The sequence below is a fragment of the Rhineura floridana genome, chromosome 3 (genome assembly GCF_030035675.1).
Source record: "Rhineura floridana isolate rRhiFlo1 chromosome 3, rRhiFlo1.hap2, whole genome shotgun sequence".
Taxonomy (NCBI): Eukaryota; Metazoa; Chordata; class Lepidosauria; order Squamata; family Rhineuridae; genus Rhineura; species Rhineura floridana.
Window position 1 is genome coordinate 225345156 of NC_084482.1, and position 24830 is coordinate 225369985.

The 24830-nt window shown below is 44.9% G+C and overlaps 1 pseudogene; it reads left to right on the top strand.

Annotated features, from left to right (window-relative positions):
* The window catches only part of LOC133381784 (zinc finger protein 850-like), a 42232-nt pseudogene that overhangs the window by 6709 nt on the left and 10693 nt on the right, over positions 1 to 24830 (top strand).

The window sequence follows — 24830 nt, forward strand, 5'->3', positions numbered from 1 at the left end:
CGGTGTACAACAAATAAAATCACAATTAAAATATGAGCAAGTGTGGAAAAAATATATATATATAGTACAATTATAAAACATTAATAAAATTGCCATTGAGATTAAATTAAGATCATATTAAGTTTAAAATGTTAAATTAAAATATTTAAAAATTTACAAAATTTAAAAAGCCTGGGCGAAAAGGTAAGTTTTTACCTGGCGCCGAAAAGATAACAGAGAAGGCGCCAGGCGTATCTCGTCTGGGAGGGCATTCCATAGTTCGGGGGCCACCACCGAGAAGGCCCTAGATCTAGTTGTTGATCTCCGGGCCTCTTTATGGGTTGGGACCCGGAGAAGGGCCTTCGACGTCGAGCGTAGTGAACGGGTAGGTACATAGCAAGAGAGGCGCTCCATCAGGTATTGCGGTCCGATGCCGTTTAGGGCTTTATAGGTAAGAACCAACACTTTGAATCTGGCCCGGAAACATATCGGTAGCCAGTGCAGCTGCGCCAGGACAGGTGTTATATGGTCAAATTTCTTTGTCCCAGTGAGAACTCTGGCCGCAGCATTTTGCACTAGCTGAAGTTTCCGAACCGTCTTCATAGGTAGCCCCACGTAGAGTGCATTACAGTAGTCCAATCTAGAGGTTACCATAGCATGGATAACTGAGGCAAGATGCTCCTTGCTCAAATAGGGTCGTAGTTGGGCTACCAGCCGGAGCTGGTAGAATGCATTCCGTGCCACCGAGGCTACCTGAGCCTCAAGTGACAGAAGCGGATCTAATAAGACCCCCAAACTACGTACCTGTTCCTTTAGGGGGAGTGTAACCCCATCTAGGACAGGTCGAACGTCAACCATCTGGGCAGAGGGTCCTCCCACCAACAGCATCTCAGTCTTGTTAGGATTGAGTTTCAGTTTATTAGCTCTCATCCAGCCCATTATCGCGGCCAGGCAGCGGTCTAGTACATCAACAGCCTCACCTGAGGAAGATGAAAAGGAGTAGTAGAGCTGCGTATCATCAGCATATTGCTGGAAACGCACTCCAAAACTCCTGATGACCTCACCCAGCGGCTTCATATAGATATTAAAAAGCATGGGGGACAGAACTGAACCCTGCGGGACCCCATATTGGAGTACCCAGGGACTCGAGTAATGTTCCCCCAGCATCACCTTCTGGAGACGATTCCCGAGATAGGAGCAGAGCCACCGCCAAGCAGTGCCTCCCACTCCTAAATCCGTAAGTCGCTCCAGAAGGATACCATGGTCGATGGTATCAAACGCCGCTGAGAGATCAAGGAGAACCAACAGAGTTACACTCCCTCTGTCTTTCTCCCGACAGAGGTCATCATACAGGGCGACCAAGGCCGTTTCTGTACCAAACCCCGGCCGAAAGCCCGATTGAAATGGGTCTAGATAATCAGTTTCATCCAAGAGAGCCTGGAGTTGGCGAGCGACCACACGCTCTAGAACCTTGCCCAGGAATGGGACATTTGCTACTGGCCTATAGTTGTCCAAATTATCAGGGTCCAAGGAGGATTTTTTTAGGAGCGGTCTCACCACCGCCTGTTTCAGGCAGGGTGGGACCACTCCCTCTCGTAAAGAGGCATTAATCACCTCCTTGGCCCAGCCGGCTGTTCCATTCCTGCTAGCTTTTATTAGCCATGAGGGGCAAGGATCCAGAGCAGAAGTGGTCGCCCGCACCTGTCCAAGCACCTTGTCCACATCCTCGAGCTGTACCAACTGAAACTCATCCAATAAAACAGGACAAGACTGTGCTCTGGATACCTCATTAGGATCAACTGCTACAATAATGGAGTCAAGGTCCCGGCGGATGTTCATGATCTTATCACGAAAGTGTCGCGCAAACTCATTACAGCGGGCAATTGATGGTGTTATTGCTTCCTGGGGACCAGAGTGTAAAAGTCCCCGGACAACTTTATAAAGTTCCGCTGGGCGGTTAAGGGATGACTGAATAGAGACAGCAAAGTATTGCTTCTTTGCTGCTCTCACTGCCTTCACATAGAGTTTGGTAGAGAGCTTCACAAGTGCATGATTACAGCCGTCGGGAGTTCGCCTCCATTTGCACTCAAGCCGTCTCCTTTCTTGCTTCATCACTCTTAGCTCCGGAGTAAACCAGGGAGCCAATTGAGCTCTGCAACGGAGAGGGCGCACCGGGGCGATCGTGTCAACTGCCCGGGCCATTTCCGTATTCCACAGCATGGCCAGGGTTTCGACAGGACCGTCAATTCTATCAGCCGGAAAATTCCCTAGAGCCATCAGAAAACCCTCAGGATTCATTAGTCTCCGGGGACGGACCATCTTAATTGGTCCTCCACCCTTGCAGAGGGGAGAAAACAGTGTAAGTCTAAACCTTAATAGGCGGTGATCTGACCATGACAAAGGAATAGATGAAAAATCCCTCACTCTCAGATCACCATCCCCTAATCCAGTGGCAAAAATCAAGTCCAGAGTGTGCCCCAACACATGCGTAGGGCCAGTAACAAATTGAGACAGCCCCATGGCTGTCATGGAGGTCATGAAGTCCTGAGCTGCTCCAGATAAAGCAGCCTCAGCATGAATGTTGAGATCCCCCAATACCAAAAGTTTGGGGGAACGCAACAATAGATCCGAGACCACCTCTGTCAGCTCAGTTAGGGAGGCTGTTGGGCAGCAGGGTGGACGGTACACCAACAGAATTCCCAGTCTGTCTCGCTGACCCAACGTTATGTGCAGACACTCTAGACCATTAGCCATCTGGATAGGGTGCCTAACAAGAGGGATGGAACTTCTATAGACCACAGCGATTCCCCCTCCCCGACCCTCGGATCTACCCAGATGCTGAACCGAATACCCAGGTGGGCACAACTGGGAGAGATTAATACCTCCCAGATCGCTCACCCAGGTCTCGGTAATACATGCCAGATCGGCCGCCTCATCCACAATTAGGTCATGGATGAGGGAGGTTTTATTATTTACCGATCTGGCATTAAAAAGCAGCAACTGGAGATCCGAGGGTTGGCTGATAGAACTACCAGCAATCCTGTGGGTGTGAGGAGGACCGGAACACGTCACAGCCACCAGTTGTCTGGGGCGAGTTCCCCTTAACTGGCATGTCCTACTCACAGCGCCATACCTCCCATTACCCGTCACTACACTAATAGGGGCCCCCTTTGGTCCTCCCTCCCACAACACTGTCCTCTCGCCCAGGCACATAATAAAAATAAAATAAATAATAAAACTCATGGCATATACACACAATCACACACTCACTCATACAACCCACTCATACATTCAGACAACACAGCAGCATCCGAGGAGCTTCAGCAGCCGATAATCCGTAGTAGCTGATGTAATGGGACCCAAGAACGATAGACAGCAATGACCCCCAACCTGGTGATAATGACAGCAGCAACGGTGGCATACACCTCAGAAGAGGCAACAGCAGCACTTCAGTCTCGCATTCCAGGACAGCCCAACGGCAGCAACAGAAACGTCCACGCCCTGATCAGGATCAGGCCTGGGGCCTGGTCCTGCCAGGCAGAAGTCCCTCTGGGAAGGGTGGTGGAGGTGGTGGTCCCACGGCGGCGGCGGCGGCGGCAGCAGCAGCAAGAGCAGCAGCAAGAGCAGCAGCAAGAGCAGCAGCAAGAGCAGCAGCAAGAGCAGCAGCAAGAGCAGCAGCCTCTCCTTCCCTTGGGCGATGCTTTCTTTCTCCTGCAGGGCCTGGGTCTCCCAGGCCACCTCAGCCAGCCGGCTTATGTATCCCTCCCAAGAGGGACAGGTGATGGAAATCAGTCACAGCTGGCTGGGTACCTGGGACCTGGTCCTGCAGGAGGCACATCTGCCAGGCAGCAGTCCCACTGGGAAGGGTGGTGGAGGTGGTGTTCCAACAGCAGCAGCAACAGCAGGCTTTATATCCCGCCCTTCCTCCAAGCAGGAGCCCAGGGCGGCAAACAGAAATGCTAAAATCACTTTAAAACATCATAAAAAGACCTTAAAATACATTTAAACAAAACAACATTTAAAACATTTTAAAAAAAGCTTTAAAAACATTTTTTTTAAAAAAGTGTTAAAACCATATTAAAGAAAACATATTAAAAGCCATTCTAACACAGACACAGACTGGGATAGGTCTCAACTTAAAAGGCTTGTTGAAAGGGGAAAGTCTTCAAAAGGCACCGAAAAGATAGCAGAGATGGCGCCTGCCTAATATTCAAGGGAAGGGAATTCCACAGTAATCCAGCGAGGAGATTACCAGTGCACTTACTTGTCTTCTTCTCTGATCCCTCTTCTCCTGCCTGCAGCCTTTAAACATCACACTTGCCTCTGGCCCTGTTGGATTGATGGAGAACTCCCACAAAGTCCTGATCCTGACTGGCTGGAGCTTGACCCTTGTTGAGGCGGATTATAAATCCCCCAATAAAGAAATGCATCTGTTTGCGATGCAATCCTGGCAGACAGAGCTCTAGGCTTCAAAGGCACCAGCCTACCACAGCACTCATTCACCTTATCCCAAGCGCCAGTTCCTGTCACGACTTCACTGTTAAATGCCTGGCCTCAGAGCTGACTCCTCAATCCAAGAAACTCTTCTCAGTTTGGAGGACGTTGCCTGAACTTTGGCTCCTTTTTCTTTGACTGGAGCCTTGAATTATGGCACTTGCCTCTGGCCTCCTATCATCCTGCTGTGTTACTTTTCCCTGCCTGCAACCTTTGGACCTCACTTTTCCATCTGGCCCCATTGGGTTGATGGAGAGCTTCTCTCACATCCTGTTCTTTGCCTTTGTTGAGGCCTAAATGGGAGATAACTTGTAGATTGAGGGACAGATTATAACAGGAACAGGAATTCAGAGGTTGCAGGCAAAATACGCACATGAGGAATGCCCCTCTCAGGACAGCACGCTGCAAAAGTTTGTATAGCATTGGTCTTGCGTCTCCACTGCCTTTGTATCTGACCACCTATTCTTGTGACTCTTACCAAATCTGTGGCTCTTTGAATGTAGAGAAGCAGGTCCTTGGGTCTGAACCCTGACCCAATCATTTGTATCTGCCTTGAACTCCTAACAGGTTTTTCTTTTTCTTTCTTACTTGCCCAAATAGGTGAAGGGCAGGAAAAAAGGCATCATATGGATCCCTTCATGGTGTCTTAGGGAAAAAACAAGAATGAAGCAGGAAAAAAGACATCTGAGAATAAAAGGCAACTACAGTAAAAGGCACCAGAAAAACTAAACGAAGAGGAAATTGTGTACTTTGCAGAGTGTTGTTGTTGATGAACTGTTGATCCAGTAGTAAGATCAGAAAGGGAAAAGAAAGGGAAAGTGTCCATGGGGGGGGGAAATAAATATTAAAAATAAACCAAACTTTAAAAAAATCCGAAACCATGTAAATGCATAGAGACTGGAAAAACTTTCAATCAGAGAAAATACCTTACTTCACATCACAGAACCCACACAGGGAAGAAGCCATACAAGTGCCTGGAGTGTGTAAAGAGTTTCAGTCATGGTTGAACCCTCATTGTACATCAAAGAACGCACACAGGAGAGAAACCATATGAATGCATAGAGTGTGGAAAGAGCTTCAGCTTCAGAAAAGATCTAACTGTAGATTAAAGAACTCACACTGGAGAAAAACCATATAAATGCATGGAGTGCGGAAAGAGTTTCATTGATAGTAGAAGCCTTACTTTCCATCAAAGAACCTATACAGGGGAGAAACCATACAAATATTCGCAGTGTGAAAGGAGTTTTAGTCAGAGCGGAAACCTCACTTCACATCAAAGAACTCACACAGGAGAGAAACCATATACATGCATACAGTGTGGAAAGTGCTTCAGTGGAAGAAAAGGGCTAAACGTCCATGAAAGAACTCACACAGGAGAAAAACCATATAAATGCTTGGAGTGTGGAAAAAGTTTCAGTCAGAGCCAAAACCTTACTTCACATCACAGAATCCACACAGGAGAGAAACCATATAAGTGTCTGCAGTGTGGAAAGAGTTTCAGTCGTGGTGGAACCCTTATTGTACATCAAAGAACCCACACAGGAGAGAAACCATATGAATGCATAGAGTGTGGAAAGAGCTTCAGCTCCAGAAAAGGTCTAACTGTACATGAAAGAACCCACACAGGAGAAAAACCATATCAATGCATGGAGTGTGGAAAGAGTTTCATTGGTAGTAGAAGCCTTACTTTCCATCAAAGAACTCATACAGGGGAGAAGCCATATAAATGTTCGCAGTGTGGAAAGAGTTTTAGTCAGAGCGGAAACCTCACTTCACATCAAAGAACTCATACTGGAGAGAAACCATATTCATGCATAGAGTGTGGAAAGGGCTTCAGTAGAAGAGAAGTGCTAACCGTTCATGAAAGAACCCACACAGGAAAAAAACCATATAAATGCTTGGAGTGTGGAAAAAGTTTCACTCAGAGCCAACACCTTACTTCACATCACAGAATCCACACAGGGGAGAAACCATATAAGTGTCTGGAGTGTGGAAAAAGTTTCAATCATAGTGTAAGCCTGTCCTCCCATCAAACAACCCACACAGGAGAGACACCATATAAATGCTTGGAGTGTGGAAAAAGTTTCACTCACAGCCAACAACTTACTTTACATCACAGAACCCACACAGGGGAGAAGCCTTATATGTGTATGGAGTGTGGAAAGAGTTTCATTCGTAGTGATTGCCTTAATTTACATCAAAGAACCCACACAGGAGAGAAACCATATAAATGTATGGAGTGTGGAAAGAGCTTTAGTGTAAGGAGTAAACTTACTTTACATCAAAGAACCCACACAGGAGAGAAACCATATAAATGTATGGAGTGTGGAAAGAGCTTTAGTGTAAGGAGTAAACTTACTTTACATCAAAGAACACACACAGGAGAGAAACCATATAAATGCATAGAGTGTGGAAAAAGTTTCAGTCACAGCCAAAACCTTGCTTTACACCATAGAATCCACACAGGAGAGAAACCATAAGAATGTATGGACTGTGGGAAAGGTTTCAGTTGCAGTGGAAGCCTTACTTTCCATCAAAGAAACTATACAGGGAACAAACTATTTAAATGTATGGAATGTGGAAAGTGCTTCAGTCAGAGTCAGCAACTTACTCGACATCAAAAAACCCGCAGGGAGAACTGCAAAAGTTCTTTGACTGGAAAGGGTCAGTGTGAGCTGTTACCTTAATCAGTGGCATCTTACTGAACCCAAAAGAACCTACACAAAGAACAAAACAAAAATGTGTGGAGTGTGAAAAGAGTTTCATTCATAGCAAAAATATTACTTTACATGAAATGAAGTGGCTGCATCATGGCCCTATAGATTATAGCCTTGCAACATTATATCTGCTCCTAGAGACTGTTGACATGGATGATTTTGAATCCAATGCCCAAAGTATTGATTTGAGCAACAATGAAACCGAATTCACAGTCAACTGAAATCTGGGATAGGTGGAATAGCTTTCCTTAGTCCTCCATTAATCCCTTCTACCCACCACCCACTTCCAACTGTCAACCAATTAAATTCTCATGAGGACCCCTACTGTCATTCCATGCTCCCTTAATCTCCTCCCACACTCTGAGGGATCTTCCCCCTCCAACATAAACAGTAAGCATGGTTCATTATTGATTGAGCTGTTTGTCCTTCGTAACAAAATGAAGAATGGTGTTGCTGTCAGATATTAACTTAAACTATTTAGGCAGATGCAAATCACTAAACCTTGATGTGGCTAGCATTACTAGGTTGCAGTCCACTCTGCTGATGAAGGATGGGTAATAAATTTAACCATCATCATCACTGTAAGTCATCCTGTGGTGGTGTTTCCTGAATAAATGCAGGGACAGAGTTGATGACGGGGAATTTTGTAGTTCATTGGACTGGGGGTCCTTTAGTAAAATCGAAGAACACAGGCTTGCAGCAAAAAGGTAGGCCTTTATTGGATGACAAGTGTACGCTTGGTCAATCTCCTTCTTAGTGAGTGGAGAACTGCAACATGGCACTGGTTGCCTGGGGTTTTTATACATTTCAGGACAAAGACTTTAGCTTCTACCAATCAGGAGGTTCCACATCAGTATGACATAGACATTACAGTATTGCACAGGTATTGCATAGGTACTGTACTTTCTGCATCGTGTTCTAGTGAATTTGGCAATGTTCAGTACTTCACATAAAAGTACATTTCCACTGTCAGCTAAGCATTCCAGCTAATGCAATCCTTCCTACGTCTTGGAGAGCACAAAGATGTTCAGTGTCTATTCAGTGTTATCATAATTGTTTAGAGTACAAGTTGTTCCAAACAAACCAGCACAGTCAGGGAAGACAGCTCCAAGAAGAAAAAGGGTTCTGGCTGGCTACTAAACTTATTAAATGTTAAATTAAACTATTAAAATGTTATAAACCTTTATAGCTTTATAAAAGAATATATTTTGCTTATTGTTTGTATATAAAGAATTTCCCCAACATTAACATCAGGCCTTGTGGCAGAGTTTGATCTTTTTTTTTTTCTTTGTTGAGTGAAACATCATTGCTAATGAGGAGCTGTTTCAGATTAGGAGAAGCCTATCCCTGAAGTCCTGTGTGAGGGAAGTGGAATATTAAGATGATAGTTGCAAAAGGAACAGTACTGAGAGGAGTTGATTATTTCTAGATATATGCTTAAAACATTTGGAGGATGAGTTTTGTCAGCATTTTGAGAGACAGTATGGTGTAGTGGTTAGAGTGGTCAGACTGAGACCTGGGTGACCAAAGTTGAAATCCTCTCTTGCCATGAGGCTTACTGTGTGACTTTGCACCAGTCACTCTCTCAGCCTTACCTACCTCACAGGGTTGTTCTGAGGATAAAACTAGGAGGGGGACAGCCATGTTTGTATGCCACCTTGAGCTCCTTGGTGGAAAGATGGGATATAAATGGCATAAATAAATAAACATGCATTCTTTTTTTAAAAAAAATTACAACTACATCTCTACAAGAGAAAGCTGATAGCACCAAACCTATATTGTTGTGGTGCTGGCTGGCAGTTTTTTTTCTTTACCTGGTTAAGGGTTAATGATACAAAATGGTTGTTTGGTGCTTCTTCATTGGAGCTCATGGGTAGGAGATAGTGGTGAATGTGAGATCCCACCAGAGTTGGCATCCCCTACAGGTAAAAAAACGGGGGGAAAGGTAAGTGTGAGACAGCAGTTGTGCAGCTAGAAGTATTCAAGCAGAGCAAATGCAGTGTTTAAGTAGGCATGAAGGCCTCTTGGTCCTGCAGGGGCTGTCTCTGATGATCCTGCTGTGGCATAGCAGATCTTCCACCTGGTTCAAGAATGGGAAACTGCGCTAAAGTCCATCTAGCCCAGAATTCCTATGCCCATCAGGTGACAGACAGCTACCATGGAAACCCCAAAGAGAAAATAGGTAGAGTTAAGTTTCAGAGTCCAAATGTAATTAATCCCAAAATAACAGGCTGTAATCTTGGCACAGAATAGCTATCCCATCTTTGTATTTAGGGTGTGTTATTTGCATTCTGTTTTGTTTTTCCGTGTAATTGTTGCATTTTATCTTACTGGCAAACATTGTTCTTCATTTTTTTCTCTTCCCCAAGATTCATTTCTGCATAATATGCTGTTAATTTCTCTTTGCTTTCCTTGTGGTCACATCTTTCCTAAATTGAGATGCACAGCAGATGCTGATGTATGTTAAATAAATTTTCCAATCAGCTTCCAGCTTCTGGCTCTATCTGGTCACCAGCCATTTGCCTGCTGGGGCAAATTAAGGACCTTGCTTTCAACAAGGGGGGCTTGCTTGTGTCTGCCCTGTGCATACTTTTGGCTCTTCAGATGCTGTTGGGCTCCATCTCTCATCTTCCCTCCCCATTGGCTGTGCTGGCTGGGGCTGATGGGAGGTGGGGTCCAATAACATCTCAAGGGCCAGAAGGTCCCCATCTTGTCTGGAGCTTGAAGCCAATGATAAGGGCGGGCATGCTCAGTATGAACCAACTGTTCTCAAATCCAGACTCACAGCTGCTGGGCTTGGCTAATCAGGGGGCCACACCCACACCAGGCTTTGATTTCACTTGAGACAGTCATGGCTTCCCTCAGAGAATCCTGGGAAGTGTAGTTTGTGAAGGGGGCTGAGAGGAGACTCCTATTCCCCTGACAGAGCTCCAGTGGCCAGACAAGTTTAAACATGGAGTGAAATCGCTCACAGATACCAGGCCTATAAGTGAAGTGAGAAGGATCGAGGGACAAGGAAGCCCTGGAAAGACTCTTTGCAAAAGCCCAACCCCAAAACAATTAACCAGCGAAAAGGAAATCTCAGCTGCCCTAGAACTAAGGAAGGGGGTGGGGTGGGAAGGGGGGGTGACTTTGTGTTCTAATAATAAAAATTGAACCCACTCAAAAAAAAGGAACAAGCATAAATATGGAATAAAAATAAAACAAAGGTGGTGGAGGGTGAGTATATGACGTTGGTATTCAAAATAGGAAGTGACTGGCAGGACGGATGTTGCCTCCCCCCTCCTCCCACAACCCTTTGAAGCATCTTGCTGAGGAGGGATTGTACTTGCAAATGAGTCCCCAAGCAGGTGAAAGACATGTGTGATTTGCATCAATAGCCCTCAAAGCGCTGTGACTGGGGAGCCATGTGTAGCCATCCCGCTTACACTACTGTAATGCGCTCTACGTGGGGCTGCCTTTGAAGACTGTTCGGAAACTTAAATTGGTACAAAGAGCTGCATCCAGAGTGCTAACCGGGGCTGGTTACAGGGACCATACAACTCCCCTATTACAACAGCTTCACTGGCTGCCAATTTGTTTCTGGTCACAATTCAAAGTGCTGGTTTAGACCTACAAAGCCCTATACGGCTCAGGTCCAGGCTATTTGACAGATCGTATCTCCCTACATGAACCTGTCCGGGATTTGAGATTTTCGGGTGAGGCCCTTCTTGTGCTCCCCACACCTTCGCAAGTACATATGACGCGGACATGAGATAGGGCCTTTTCAGTGGCTGCCCCTAGGCTATGGAACTCCCTTCCGAGTGAGGTGCGATTAGCTCTCTCCTTGCCATCTTTCCGGCGACAAGTAAAGACTGTTTTATTTCAACGGGTAATTGGGATAGAGAACGACCAAGATTAAATGTCATAGGATTGGTGTCTACAGTATATGATTTTATTATTTTAAATTGTCCGCTGTTTTTAACATATGTTTTATGGTTTTTAATTTTTCTCATAGTTTAATTCTATTTTAATTGTATATTTCTGTATGTTTAAATGGTGTTGTTTTTAGTTGTAAGCCGCTCTGAGTCCTATTGGAAAAAGGGCGGGGTAGAAATAAAGTTTATTATTATTATTATTATTATTATTATTATTATTATTATTATTATTATGTATAAAACCTCCCCTCTGATCATGATGTGTGTCAGGAGGGAGCACTCCAGCCCCACCATCTCCTTCAACACTGAAAACATGGGCTGTCCATGGGAGGATTCATAAGCCTGATTCTCAGGTTTCATTTTAAAGAGAGTAAATTTCTAGCATTTGTGGAACATGAAATATGAGGCAAAAGGTGCAAGTGCTGTTCCCCTGTATTGTGTTAGGAGCTCACCGGTTCTGGCCTTTCTGAGTTTTTAGGCAATGGACAAAGCCATGGCTATGACTGACATTCCTCTCCAAGGGGAGGGCTGCATAATGTTCGTTCTACAGTTGTAAGGAATGAATGTTTTAGTACGGCTGCACCCATACACTCTGGAACTCCCTGCTGCTTGATGTCAGGCCAGCACCTTGGCTAGATTATTTTTGGTGCCTGCTAAAAAAGTTTTTGCTTGGGGAAGATTGCCCAGACCTGCAATGCTGACTTGTATTTCCATATGCAGGTTTTTTTTACAATGTATAATTTTAAATGGCTGATTTTGTTTATATCTTGACATTTTTGATGTTACATTGTATTTAACCTTTGACTTTTGTTGATAATTTTAATGTATATTTCAAAGCTGCTCTAGGTTTGTCTTTAAGCCTTTTCTGCTGATCTTCCCTGGTGGAGAGGCCATTGCTTCTGCTGTCCTGCAGAAAACAATCCAGATCTCTAGGAATTTAGCATAACTGTAATTGAGGGTCATAATCCCCTGAATACATGCATGCATTGCTGCCATCAACCAAGATGGCGACAGAGGCTTCAGCCCCTTCAGGAAACCTTAGCTGCCATCTTGATTGATGGCAAACCTGTGCACAGCGCGTGCAGCCACAAAAATACAGCAGAGAGAAAGGTAGGTGAAGCAGAGGAATGGCGGGTGGCTCTGAAGCTCCTGTCCTGCTATCCACAGCAGCAATCCTGCCACGGATTGCGGAAGGGGAGCGCAGGGGCCCCTGTAGCCCCAGGAGCCCTCGGCCAGTGCCCCACCTGGCTGCCCTTTAGAACCGGCCCTGCAAATCATACACTCCAGGGAAGGGGAAGGTGTCCTCCAGGAGATGCCAGTGCTTCCCACCTTGCTCAGAGCTTTTGTTGAGTGCAGGGCATGTATAAATGCATTTTTGCGCACAAAACAAAAGATGCAAAAAGTGAAGAAAAAAAGTATCTGGGGTAGCTTACCACAAAATTTGCTCTCGGCCAAGACAAATCGAACACCCCAGAAAATGATAGGGTGTCCTGGTGTCCTCTATGATACTGGATTTACCATGCTGGTAGCAGCAACTGAAGTCTGGGTTGCGTCCAGTTCCCATTGGAACACAGAAGTCCCTAAAGTGGGGCGGCTGGAGTGGAGGCACTGCTCTAAAACCATAGGTCTAGGGGGTCTCTGCATTCGAAAAGGAACCTGAAGTGTGACAAGTGAGTGGGAGAGGAAAGTCCTAGAAAGGCAAGAGAATTTTTTTTAAAAGTGAGGGGAGGGGCTTCAGGGGACACCCCCCTTTGTATCGCAGGGCGGGAAATCGGCCCAGTGAGATTCCCTATGGAAAGAGGCCAGGAAGGAGGATGGCTGGAGAGGACAAAGAGGTAAAGATGCAAAAGTGGGGGTGATGAGACGGGGGGGGCAGGAGGACAAAGATTCCCCCCACCAAAAAAGCTCCCCTCCCCTCTCAGAACCCATAGAGAGGGGCCGGGGCCGTGCACCCCACCTGCAAAAACTGCAGCATGATGGCACAAGCCTCCTTGGAATATGCCGGGGTGGGGGCTGCAGGGCGCCTTTCTGCGGAGGAAACAGCCTTGCATGGCTGCGGTGAGGGGAGGAGAACGAGCTCTCCAAAAAGGGGGGGGGGAGAAAGGATCTCCTCTCAAGGAATCCAGGTTTCTGTGCCTGCAACCCTCCCCCCCCCCAAGCCAAAGCCTCAAGGCAGACTCTGACGGGCCTCTGCTGGGCTTGCAGCTGTTGGGGGGGCTGTCCAGACTGCAGAGGGTTGAAAATAGGTCTCTAAACTTCACTCCCTACAGCGAGCAGAGTGAGGGCAAATAAGAAAAAAATACACAAAAGATTTATCTCTATCAAAACAGAGAGATGATTATTTTAAGAACATATGAGCATTATCATTTTCATTTATAGCCTGCTTATATGCCGAAAGAATGCATAACAAATATGGCAGAAGTGCATATGCGTGGAAAAGAATGATCTGAAATTGGCAAATGAAAATAATTCAGCAAACAGCCACTGACAAAGCATGTATATCACTATGAGGCATGAGGTAAACATAGATTCCGTCAACCTCTCTAAGCAGCGATCCACGGAACTGGGAAAGATGAATCCAGGATCCCAAATCGTCCAAATGGGCAATTGGTTCATGTTCCAACAAGCCTCTTAAGTTGCGACCTATCCCAGTCTGTGTCTGCGTTAGAATTGCTTTTAATATGTCTTTGACCCTTTTTTTTTTTTAAAAAAGATGTTTTAAAAGTTTTTTTTAATGTTTTTAATGTTGTTTTATTTTAATGTATTTTAAGGTCTTTTTATGATGTTTTAAAGTTTTTTAGTGTTTCTGTTGGCCGCCCTGGGCTCCTGCTGGGAGGAAGGGAGGGGTATAAATAAAATAATAAATAAATAAAAATGAATAACAGGAGAAAAGTTTAAAATCCTCTTTGTTTTAAATTGGTCTCAGCCTCTCCAGGGAGTAAATAGAAAGTAAATCAAAATATAAATATATTTCTTTCAGGAAAGTAAAAACTGCCACTATTCCATGAGCCAAAACCCCAGGCCCAAAAAAGAGAAAATGGCCCAGAGCATCTTCAAAGTCTTGACAGAGGGAGATGGTCCAAGCAAGAGATCTCTTCTCCTCTCCAAGAAAAGGCAAAAAAGCAATTTGGGCTCCAAGGCCATCAAAGTAAAATTAAGCAAAGACATGAACTCCGTCAGTCAGGCACAATCTCTTTTTGAGCCCCAGTTGACATTCCCAGTGTTCTTCCTCCTGATTTTCACTGTTTCAGTCCTAGCCACAGACCTGAACTTACAAGATCTGAACAGGGTGGTTCATGACAGATGCTACTGGAGGTCACTGATTCATAGGGTCACCATAAGTTGTAATCGACTTGAAGGCACATAACACAAGAACCTGGGTTGGTAAATGACAAGTCATGGGGCACTCCCAAGCAGGACAATTTTCCATTTGTTTAGGAAATTGGTGAGTTCTTGAGACTTATCAGGGTATATAGGGAGACCCGTGAAGGTTTTCTGACACTGCTACACAGATGGAGTAACAAATCCTATAAAATCATAGAACCATAGAGTTGGAAGGGGCCTATAAGGCCATTGAGTCCAACTCCCTGCTCAATGCAGGAATCCAACTTAAACCATCCCCGACAGGTGGTTGTCCAGCTGCCTCTTGAAGGCCTCTAGGACTGGAGAGCCCACCACCTCCTGAGGTCATTGGCTCCATTGTCGTACAGTTCTAACGGAAATTTGGCCTGATGTTCAGTTGAAATCTGGCTTCCTGTAACTTGGGCCCATTATTCCGTGTCCTGCACTCCGGGACGATCGAGAAGAGATTCTGGTCCTCCTCTGTGTGGCAACCTTTCATGTATTTGAAGAGAGCCATCATATCTCCCTCACTCTTCTCCAGGCTAAACATGCCCAGTTCTTTCAATCTCTCCTCACAGGGCTTTGTTTCCAATCCCCTGATCATCCTTGTTGCCCTCCTCTGAACCTGTTCCAGTTTGTCTGCATCCTTCTTAACGTGGTGTTCAGAACTGGATGCAATACTCAAGATGAGGCCTCAAAAGTGCTGAATAGTGGGGAACCAATACTTCAAGTGATTTGGAAACTATACTTCTGTTTTTTTTTTTTGACTTCCGGGAAGGGTGACTTAGCCTGTGCCTGCTTTTGAGACGGGCTCCTGCCTCAAAAGAAGCTTATTCAGATATATCAGTCAGATTTTTTTTTTTTTTGACTGATTAAACTTCTCCCGGGTAGGGAGAAACGAAGAGATTAACCTCAAAGCCTATTTTTGTTGGGACGACCAGATCTCATTAATTTATGGGACGAGGTCCAGCCGACGAAGGTGGGACGGATTTTCAACAACAAGCTCTATCTGATAAAGCGAACGTTCATCTTATCTTCTAAGAGAGAACGCACTAACAGGCAAGCACCCTTCTTTCTATATTTTTCTTTTACTTGACTTAAATTGTTGCTGTTTAAAAGAGATTTGCCAGATTGATCGGTTTTTGACATCTCACTGGGGAGCCATAACTTCTCTCTGCTACTCACTAATTAATAGCTTATCTCTGTTTTTGTTGCAAAAAGCTGTCCTGGATTTGCATTCTAAAGATATACACAGAAGAGGGATTTCTATTCCAGATTTTTATTTTGAAGAATATTATATTGTCTGAGACTACTCTCTTTTTGGTCTATTTTATTTTGACGAATCTGTTTCCTGACGACCGCCATTAATTGTTTCGATCCTGGGAACTGCATTTTGTTTACTTAAGCATGGAGAGATAAGGCTGTCTGCTCTGTTTATACTGTGATGTCACCAAGTTTGGAGTATTAACCCAATTGTTGCTGAAATAAGAAGTGGTTTTCCTATATTTTTCTTTTAAAATGGCAATTAAGAAAGTGGCTGAGAATCTGGAAATAACTATGTTTCAGAAAATAATGGATGAGATTGAGATAACGAAACAAAACCTGCGACAGGGTTGTAAGGAGCTGAAAATTGAATTGAGTAAAATGAAGCAGGAGATTAAAGATATAGGGGTCCCTGTGAGAGAGGTGACCCTGGAAGGGGTCCCTGTGAGAGAGGAGACCCCGGAGATTGGAACAAACGTGGAACAGGAAAAAGATTTGGAGTCTATGGACTTTAGAAACAAAATCTATTGTTTGGAGACACAGGAGATTAAAGACATAGGGGTCCTTGTGAGAGAGGAGACCCTGGAGACTGGAACAGGGGTCCCTGTGAGAGAGGAGACCCTGGAGACTGGAACAGGGGTCCCTGTGAGAGAGGAGATCCCGGAGATTGGAACAAACGTGGAACAGGAACAAGATTTGGAGTCTATGGACTTTAGAAATAAAATCTATTGTTTGGAACTCAATGTTATCTCTGAAGAAATTAATGAAGATTCTAGAGATAAAGTTATCAATGGCATGGATAATCTTCTGGACTGGAATGATGTGATGGAGCCCAATATAGAGAAAATCTATGGAATTAACTGCAGCCATGTGACAATGGAAAAACTTTCAAGAGATGACCCAGTGTATTTTGAAAAAAAGAACAGAGATATGATTTTACAGCAGTATTTCAGCAACCTATTCAGAATGGATGGCAAGAAAATATTTGGGATAGAGGTAATTCCCATCAGACTCTTACTATATGACTATGGCTTTGACAGCAAGATTATTATGGAATACTGATAATGGAAGATTGGATACTGAAATTACTGGACTTAACAAGACTACTGAAGATGGAAGATGGAAAATGGAACTAATAGGGATAATAGAACAATGGCTACTGAAATTACTGAATCTAACAGATTCTGATGTGATGGATTAATTGAAATGTTTATTTTGACTATGGTTATGACAATAAGATTATCATAATTAGTAATGAGATGGATTAATCGATATGCTTATCTGGAAAAAAAAAATTGATAGATATATTTCTTAAAGAATTGAAACCTCTCTTTGACTTTTTGTGGAAAGAATAAAGTAATGTTTATGAGATTTGATGATTAAGTAAGATAACTACTGGAGGAAAGTGATTTTATAATATGACTTAAGAGACAGGATTGTTATATATTATAGACTTATAACTGATTTGATCTTTGACAAATGGGAAGTCAATATTTTACTCTTTATTTTTTATTTTTTTTTTTTTCTTTTTTTTTTTTGTTTAACTATTTTTGATTTTGTTTTTTGTCTTTGAATGTTTTATGATTTCGTCTTGTATGTTTTATGAAAATCTGAATAAAAATTATTGAAAAAAAAAAAAAAAAAGGAAACTATACTTCTGTTAATACAGCCTAAAGTAGCATTTGTCTTTTTTGCAGATACATCACATTGTTGGCTCATATTCAGCTTTTGATCAACAACAATCCCAAGATCCTTCTCTCATGTTGTATTGCTGAGCCAAGTATTCCTCATCTGCATTTAGTTTTTTTTCCCCTTGGTGTAGAACTTTGCACTTGTCCCTGTCAAATTTCATTCTGTTGTTTTCGACCCAATGCTCCAGCCTATCAAGATCCCTTTGAATTTTGTTTTGTCTCCCAAGGTATTAGGTATTCCTTTCAATTTTGTATCATCTGCAAATCTGAAAAGCATTCCCTGCAGCTCCTCATCCAAGTCATTAATAAAAATGTTGAAGAGCACTGGACGCAGGACCGAGTGCTACGACGCCTCACTTGTAACCTCCCCCCATTTTGAGAACAAACCATTGATAAGCATTCTTTGAGTACAATTCTGTAGCCAACTGTAGATCAATCTGATGTTTTCCATCCAGCCCACATTTAGCCAGCATACTAATCAGAATATCATGGGGTACTTTGTTAAAAGCTTGGTTGAAGCCGAAATATATTATGTCCACAGCATTCCTATAGATCGGGAGGTTACCTGATAAAAAAATTAGATTAGTTTGGCAGGATTTGTTCTTTATAAATCCATGTTGGCTCCTAGTAATCACTGCATTGCTTTCAAGGTGCTTACAGATTGAGTGCTTTATAATCTGCTCCAGAATTTTTCCAGGGATTCATGTTAGGCTGACTGGTCTGTAGTTCCCAGGTTCCTCCTTCTTGCCCTTTTTGAAGATGGGGACAACATTAGCCCTCCTCCAGTCATCTGGCACTTCACCCATCCTCCATGATTTCGCAAAGATAATAGACAGAGGTTCTGAGAGTTCTTCAGCCAGTTCCTTCAATACTCTAGGATGCAGTTCGTCGGGCCCTGGAGGTTTGAACTCGTTGAAAGTGATTAGGTATTTCTTGACCATTTTTCTATCAATCTCAAGCTGCAATCCTGCCCCTTCCACTTCATGTTTCTCAGGAGGGTCATAGATCCTGTTTTGGGAAAAGACTGAGACAAAGCAGGAATTGAGCACTTCTACCTTTTCTTTGTCATCTGTTATCATTTTGCCATTCTCATTGAGTAGCTGTTCCACCATTTCTTTTTTCTGTGTTTTACTGTGGATGTACCTGAAGAAAGCTTTTTTGTGACTTTTAGCATCTCGTTAGCCTCAGCTCATTCTCAGCTTTAGCCTTCCTGACGCCATCCCTGCAATTCCGTGATACCTGCCTGTACTCTTCCTTCCACTTCCTGTATGTGTCTTTTTCCGTTTTCAGGTCATCTCTAAGCTTTCTGTGAAGCCACATTGGCTTCTTCTGCTGTCTTCCCCCTTTTTTCCTTGACGGAATTGTTTGCCATTGTGCCTTTAGAATTTCCTCTTTTAGAAACTCCCACCTGCCTTGGACTCCTTTACTCATTAGGGTCGTTCACCATGGAACCTTACTTACAATTCTTCTTGTTACACAAAAGCGGTTCTTTGCATCTGGAGGAGGCTCCAAACACACACCAGATGGGAGACCAAAGTATAAGTCAACACCTTTATTGATTACCAATAGCTTTTGCAAAAGGAGACTAGGTTCTTTGGCTCATGCCTGAGAACCAGTCTAAAGCATGATTACACAGTTACAAGTTATATATGCTCTGAAGCCCTCCAAACACAGCCCCTCCCATCTTGTTAGTAACTTTCCAGGTTTCTCCATTGCCTTGCATTGAGCCAATGCCCTGGCTTTGGTTATCAGTGTTTTTTGCTCATCCGTCCTGTCTCTGCTTTCTCCAGTTGACGCAATGCATTCCAACCACTATCTACTTGAATAATATCCCGTTACATGGGTAAGCTGACATTTAAGCATCAAGCACGAAATGAACATTTAGCAACCACAGGCACCTTAGGAATTTTGTTTTTCTGGTTCTATATTATATCAGGTTAACACATTCTATACTGTATCAAATTAACACTTCATGCACTACAATTCCCATACTATATCTGGTTGCACTACAATTCCCAAGCTGTGTCTAATTTCACTGCAATTCCCCCCTCAAAAAGCTATTTAGGGGATTGAAACTCTATTATCTTCCTCATGTGGAAGGCCATGATACATCATAAGCATTTGTTTATGTGTTATACTTTCAACCATGTGTTGTATGATCAAACGAATACATGGAATAAAGCAAGGCAAAATTAATAAAATCAGCAAGATTACACACAATATCATAAATCCACTTCTAAGCCAACTAAAATTAGGAACCCAATTGGTTAGCCAATTCCAATTCCAACCATCCCACTTTTGGGGTTCTACATATGCCACTTCCTGAATCCTCCTAAGATGTTTTTCCAATAATTCCCCATTTTCATCTGCAAATACACAACAATCAGAGACATTCAAATATCAGCAGAGGCCACCCTGGGATGCCAGTAAGAAATCCATTCCAAGTTTAATTTGGAGAATACTTTGCTTCAGGGCTTTAATGTCCTCAGCCAGCAGTCGGAAAGCCACCACTATTTCCACTACTGCTTGCAGACGAATAACACGATAGGTCAAATAATGGGCAGTTCTGCCACCAACATTGGACTCCCAAGTTGCAGGGCCAACCCAATCTATTATCCTTTGAGCAGTCCATATTTCTGTTCCCCATTTTTGTTGACCCCCATGGGCTACTTTAGAGATGACAGCCTCAGCCTCTCTGGCTACCCTCTGGTGTACTGGACCATAAATTTTTACATCGGTCCCACTATGAATCAAAATTGGGGGCAACAGTAGGGCCACATAACATGTTCCAGTCCACTTGGCTGGGAGCTCTTTATATGCTCGTGAGCCACAGACAAAATGATGTCCCAACCTAGCTCTAATGCCATTGGGAAAAGGTCCCTTATCCCAGGGTCAAGAGCCATTAAGGTGTGAAATGGGAGATCCTCTGCGTCTCTTTGGATCATACCATCCCCCATAAAAAGGGCTACCATATCTTACCATACTATCATTTTTCACACAAAGCGCTGGCTGATCTTTGTTTCCCTGACATGACACTCCTTCTCATGATTGGGATCGATATGCTGCTCCCACCTCGAACCATGACTCTTTGAACCCATCCACCCCTGTACCATTTGACCATACCCAGTGGAGGGTTTGGGAATGATCAAAATACATGGTAGTGGACTTGAAATATCTACACACACATATGCAAGTCATCTCATACGTGTCATGTTTCCAACAGTCGTCCCCTTTGGGGTTCTTAGAAGTCCTGGTACCATTTATATGGGTCTCATTCCATAATCCTTTGTACTGAGTACAATTAAGGCCTTTATCCCAATATGGAGTTAGATGCCATTTGAGAGTAATAGAACATTTGGAGGTCCCAACAGAAATACTTGTCTCGCCTTTACGTGAGGTTCTTTGGAAACACCAAGTTCCAAACATGGGGACTACCCAATACCAATCTCTTCTAGTGGTAAAATTGTATGTTTTCCATGTGTCATTTACATTTTCATACTGCACATGTAGGACAGATTCATTATACACATGTCCATAAGCAGTCAGGGGAAGAGGCCTAAAGGGGAGGGGATCTATGCTATTCCCTCCTGCATGCACACACACCCAACAATTGGAGAAATTGAATTCCTTCACCACTTTTTGCATCAAATGGAAAACTGAATTTTCTGGTTCTTCTTCTGAATTTTCTCATTCTTCTTCTGAATTTTCTGGTTCTTCTGCCCCTGTAAATAGAAAAAGCCCCCATATCCACAACAGCCACATCTTATTATACATCCACAAAGTGGTACTCTTCCCTTCGAAATGGATAGGCAGGAGTATACCAATAATATCGTTCTACTTCCCAATATGTTAGGGATCCTATGAATATGTACATTGAAGTTAAAGAAATAATTCTCATACGTGATCAGAACAGATAAGTAACAATAACCCTCTTTAACAGTCTAGTTGCTGTAGCTTTGTAACAGTAAAGGGATTACAATTTCTTTCCCACCCACCCCCCAGCAATTAACAGGGTTCAACAACAACAACAAAGTCCTTTTCGTTTTGCTGCTCTTTTCTTGTGCAGGAAATAAGATGTTCTTTCTTTGTTGCTTGGATCCTGAAAACAATCACAGCCGGCCTGTGAACAGCATACAGTTTGCTGCCCTTCGATCCCCTCTGGAGTATGACACTGAAGTTGGTTCCTAGTTCCCAGTCCCCTGTTCATTATTTGCTTGAAAGTTCAGAATACTAAAAAAGAAGAAACGTTCATAGCTACAGCAACTCCAAAGCAAAGTTAACATGACTCTGAACCCCAAAATATGTTGGAGCACCCCAAATCATATACCTCCATGATCTGGGGACTCTCCTGTCAAGAACAACAATTAATTTTCAGCAGAGGGAAGAATAGATTGCCTTTCTGTCCCTTCTCCCTGGTTCAGGTCACTTGTAACATGTCTTGGTGCTTTACTCCAATCATGAGAGAGGGAGAAAAACTTCTTTGTCCGCCTACTTCATGCCTTCCATAATTTGATAAACTTCTGCGGTGAAGTGCAGCTCAATTATCAAGGGGATGTTTTAAGGAAGCTCCGATTCAATTTCTCCTCTGCTGCAACCAATCCACCGGCAGGGGCTTTTGTTTTCCTTCAGGATCGGCCTTGAGAGGTTAGGGTTAGGAAGCAGAAAAAGAGGAGCCCGGGCAACTCCACACAGCCTCGTAGTAGCTCCGAGGAAGGACGGCGCTCCTCTGTCCCTGAGCCCGCGGAGACGACCAAGGAGCTCCTCCCCCGGCTCCGACACGTGCAGGAAGCAGTCCGGTCATGCTGAAGGTGTGCTCTACCGCCGTAGCTGTATGGTTCTCTGCCTTCGAAAAGGAACCCGAAGTGTCGCTAGAACAGGTTTCGAAGGGCCATCAGCGCAGCTTAAAGAAAGGGAGGGAGGGAGAGAGAGGGAGGAAGAGGAGGGGGGTTTCTTCAGAGGCGGGAGATATTCCGAGGGGCGGAGTTCTGGCAGTTCTCCAGGAAGGGGAAACTCGCGTGGTCAGATTCCCGGGCAAAGGGGAAGCTGGTGCCTGGAGAGGACAAACAAGTAAGAGGGGTTGATTTGCCTCTTTTTGGGGGGGAGGAAGAGCCCCCTCCCAAACGCCCCTCTGGCAATGCATGCACTCCAGCCGAGAGAGGGGAAAAAACTCGGTGCGGGGGCTGAACAGCTAGTTTTGCATTGCACAATCCTGTTTAAATCTCCCTCTCCCGTGGAGATCAACTTCCTCCGGCCACGTGATGGGGAGGAGGAAAAAGAGCTCCCCCAAGAAGGAAGAGATCCCCCTCACCAAGAATCGCCCCGCTGCTCTCCAACTGATCCCCCCCGCTCAACTTGCAGGCTCCTCCCGCCCTCCCCTCTCTGAGTTCTGTCTAGTCGCGGTGGGGGTTGGGGGGAGACAAAGCAGCCTCCTTTGGGGGGGGTAAATGGCTGCAGGCAGAGGCTGGAGGGAATGAACCGCGAAAGCCCCCTTCTTCCCCGGAGGGGCTACTCTACTGACCTCCGGGCCATTCATTCATTTCCATAGTTTCTTTCTGCCAATACACCATGCGGGCCCCGGGGTGGGTTGCCGCCATCTCAGGCGGGCAGCTAGGCCTTCTCCTGTGCGCGGAGGAACAAGGCAGCGCTGGGCGCGGAGAGGCGCCTCCAGGCCGGGCTACTTCTGGCCCGGGAGCCGCGACGTGTGTGTGGGGCGAGCGGCGCCCTCCTCCCGGCTGACGGCCAGGCCGGGCTCCAGCGCAGCGGAGAGAAGCGGGACTGGTCCTCGGGAAGCAGGCTCAGCCCCTGCTCCTGTAGGGAGGGGTCCTGGGGACACCCCGAGGTCCTCCACCGGGGCTGACGGGAAGGGTCTCCCTAGCTTTGCCTCTGGCGCTGCGGGATGCCCCAGCTGCCCCACCCGGGAAGGTGCGGCGCCCCCTCGCGAGGGTCACAGGTTGCTCCCTCCAGCCCTCTATTAAGTCCCAAATCAAGAATTGGAGCGCTGTTGACCATGGAGAAGGCAGCTGTTCTCTGGGCCCTTTTCAGACATCCCATCTGAGTCCCCCTGTCAGGCCACGAGGAGGAGAAATGCAGTGGGCTGTAGGTAAGGAGGCTGCAATTGGTGACATTTAGGGGGTCCTTGTAGCAGAGTTTTTCTACTGCTCCTGCTGAGATTTTGGTACAAGTTAGGATTTTTGCTAAGTCAGCCACGGAGTTACCTTTTCCTCACCAAACCTTCCCTCTTCCTTCCCCCTCCAGGCTTGGTGTCCTTTGAGGAGGTGACTGCCTGTCTGTCCAAGCAGGAGCGGACTCTGCTGGATCCAGGCCAAAGGGCTCTGCAGAAAGACGCCTTGCTGGGGATCTGTGGGAATGTGGCATCTCTGGGTACGGATCCTGCTTTCTGCCCCTTCTGTGGTATGGCTGAAAGGCTTGCAGCCCTGTTCTTATCAGTTACTGGTAAGGCTGTGGCCAGTAAGTCTGCCCTGCCCATCCTGAGCCTTCCTGTGTCACCGTCTTCTGGCCTGGCAAGGACTGAAGGTTGAAGCACCAGCTTCTCTTTCTGTGTCAGATCTTCTCTTCCTGTTGCTGGGAGGGGAGGACTTCTGTCTTCTCTACTATACTAGTGAGGGGGAAGACTTGATAGTGCTATGGTCGCTCTTCCCAGTCACTTTGACAACAGTGCTGTCTCTCATCAAGGCCAGGGAGCCATTTAATCCTAAGTCTTTCCCAAAATCCTTGAAACCCCAAAACCAACTCTGCAACATAGAATGCTGCTGAACACCACAATTCTTTTTCAGGCACCCTGCAGTCACCAACTTCACCAGGGCTGGTAGATAATGAAAGCCAACCCTATCAGGTAGGCCATGTTGCTGCCACCCCTTCTGTCCACCAGTTTGGGCCAGGGGACTCTTAACACCTTAAGTTAAACACTAAAGACCAGACTCTCCGCTTCTTGAAGTCCCGAGCAAAACAGCTAAACAGTAGCAAATAGCCCAAAGACCAAGGTGCTGGATTCACTCAACAAGGCTTACGAAAGAACACACACCAGTTAATATGAGGTTGCTTTATTAAAAATATAAGTGCATATGAAAGAGCAGCATGAAAATCCTGAAACCCAGAATGCCCACAAGGCACAGGTAGAAATCTCCAATAAAGATCAAAGGGTGGTTGCAAATTGAAGCACATGATGAAAATTAAGAAACTGACTGTTCCTAAGACAAGACACATGAACAGAGCTTAGGATAGGAAAAGGCCTAGCAGCAACAGCTGAGGGGCCTAATATCCAATCAGTCAGTCAGGAGACCCCTGGAAGGTGGAATATTCCAGCGCCTTTTCCCGCCTCCTCATAGGTGCGCTCCCACAGCTAGCTAAGGACTTTGAGTGCATGCAGGTGTCTTAATCCTGAGCTTATCTACAAAGGGAAAACAGCT